The sequence below is a fragment of the Curcuma longa genome, unplaced genomic scaffold, assembly GCF_044706935.1.
Source record: "Curcuma longa cultivar G26 ecotype Majalengka, Jawa Barat unplaced genomic scaffold, ITB_CL_G26_1.1 contig_21963, whole genome shotgun sequence".
Classification (NCBI taxonomy): domain Eukaryota; kingdom Viridiplantae; phylum Streptophyta; class Magnoliopsida; order Zingiberales; family Zingiberaceae; genus Curcuma; species Curcuma longa.
The window spans coordinates 1-2,413 of NW_027431781.1; the positions used below are offsets into that span (position 1 = coordinate 1).

Genomic DNA, 2,413 nt, shown 5'->3' on the forward strand with positions numbered 1-2,413 from the left:
TATGTAATTGGCATATATTATTTCTGTGTGAAAAAATGAACTGAAGTTTCCAATGAAAATTTATTGTGTGAATGTTAGTCATTTTATCTAAGGTTCAAAATCTGATTCCAATACAGAGTTTCAACCCCAAACCGAAACAAGATGTGTCAATGGTGTTGGCAGTGTGCCAAGGTCCCATGTGGCAAAACTAGAAGACGAGGAGGAAGAAACTGATGCTAAGGTAAGGTGAGGTAATTTTAAACACCAACTAAGGACACTAGTTGAGACTGCCACAAAGGTGAGGTGATTTTTGAACCCCAAACAATGCATTTTTTACTTTTGCACAAGCCAATGTTCAAAATCATCTTCAGCTATAAACTAGGGTTCAATATCGCAGGAGGAAGAAAACCCTACTTCTTGGTCGGTGCACAGAATGTGATGTCTCACCCATATAGGTAGAGACAGCATGAGATTTAAAATCAATTTGATAAAAATATTTTTAATATTGACCACATATGCAATGATATGCAATGCAATGGGTTGACTGCATATTGCCTACAATGCAGTATGCTTTTAGAAAACTACCTTTCACAACTCCTAATGTCTGTTGTTAATTAACCTCCCAATGTGTACCATGAAATTCCTATGCAGCTTATCAGAAAAGCCCATGTTTTTCAATATCTATCCCATATATTGGTTGGTCGAATGAGACAGTTGCTCCTGAGAACAACTTTTTATAGAGGATATTGACAATCTTCATTTTTACATTTATGAATTCATCATTTATGCAGTAATTGTTCCAATCTATATTTCTGAAATAGAGAGACCATTGGATCAACTTATTGTGGGAATCTATCAACCAAATTGGATTAAGTAGTGGAGACATCAGTCGAGCCGCACTGCAGAAATACAGGATACTGAACCAAGAGAATTCAAAATTTCACTCAAATAAGGTCATGATATTCATTACGAGAGATGAAAATCACAGCTAACCTGAATCTTAGCGTCATGTGTGGCAACAAGGATTTCGCTCTTCCCATCGCCATTGAGATCGACCACAACAGGAGGAGGGAGACGTTCAGCCTCAAATTTGATGGGATACTCATCTGAAAGGTGGAACCAAGCTTCCTTGAAGGAGAAATATCCTTCTTGCTGAGGATAACGCCACATTTAGACGCAAAATAACTAAAGAAAGCAAAGAAAATTGTAAGATAGTTTTAGTAGTCGTAACTTTACCTGGAGGGAGAAGAAGAGAGCGAAGGCGGCGAGGAGGAGGATGCCGAGATCTCTTTTCCTCATTTCTTCACGGCGGGCAACCAATAAATATTCTTCACGCTACCAACATTCTCGACTTGGAAATACAAAAAGATCGGCGAACATAACAGGTAGAAATTGAGTCAATTTCCCACGATAGAAAGCCGATCCTGATGTGATATGATTTCTCTGTCAAATCAGAAAATAAGATATGAATAGCAAGGAAGGGAGGGAGGGATTCGAAGGAGATGGCCGACGAGCCTTCAAGGATTACCTATCGCCGCCGCTGCGGTCTGTCGTCGTTGCGATCTCGCCGGCTGATTCTTCCCAGGCGACGGCTTTATGTTTACTGGCTTGCGACTTCTTGACGAGGGTTCGAAGTGCGAAAATAGGGCGTCCCCTAAAAAAATAGGATACGAGAGAAAATAAAAGAATTTGGAAATATATATATAATTCCATTTGTGTTGATGATTTCGCACTAATCAGGTTTGTTGACTCTACTTGCTCCAAAGGATCACGTGACTTTGAGATACCTTTCCTTATTTGCTGTTATTTAAAAAAATATGAATTTGCATTTTGTTTCGCCCTAAATTGGATAAAAGAATGATTTCCTTCCCTCGTGAATACATCCTTCTTTGACTGTCGCTAGTGCAAGGTTAACTCGCGTTAACTCGCCAGCTAGACGGTAGTCGCTCACTAGCCGTGAGTTCGACGATGGGCTATGTAGAATTGTAATCTTGTACATGATAGATTTGGGATCAAAATTAAATTCATTTTTTTATGGTATCAGAGTTTGATTTTCTGTTCGTTATGGCATACTTGGGGTAGACAACTAAGGTAGGGGCCTGATTTGGCTCTGCTGATCCCTTATTTCTTTTATGTTTCCTCTAACTCTTATAAGTCGAATAGTTACTTATGTTTTATGGGAAGTGAATACTTGTATACGTATGTATTATCCAATGGAAAAATGAGCTTCTACCTAAACGGAGCTGGGAAGGCGGAGGAGCCGACAAAGGTCGTTTTAAGCCAAGGTGGGCGTTCAAGACCGTGTCAGGCTCAGAGATCTTCTAATATCCTCCTAGGGTAATAGCACAACGTGAAGTACTTTGGATAATACTAACGTTATAAGTTGAAGCAACCCAGAACTACGGTAACTAGTAAGACGTACAGAGGAAGGGGC

General features: G+C 39.7%; 1 long non-coding RNA gene across 1 annotated transcript; it reads right to left on the minus strand.

Annotated features, from left to right (window-relative positions):
- Positions 1 to 984: 984 nt before the first annotated feature.
- On the minus strand, positions 985 to 1,612 carry LOC141817805 (uncharacterized). The gene is made up of 3 exons (XR_012600864.1): positions 1,508 to 1,612; positions 1,216 to 1,422; positions 985 to 1,131 (listed from the first exon to the last, which is right to left on the minus strand). It is a non-coding gene; the product is annotated as an uncharacterized LOC141817805 (long non-coding RNA).
- Between the last annotated feature and the right edge of the window lie 801 nt (positions 1,613 to 2,413).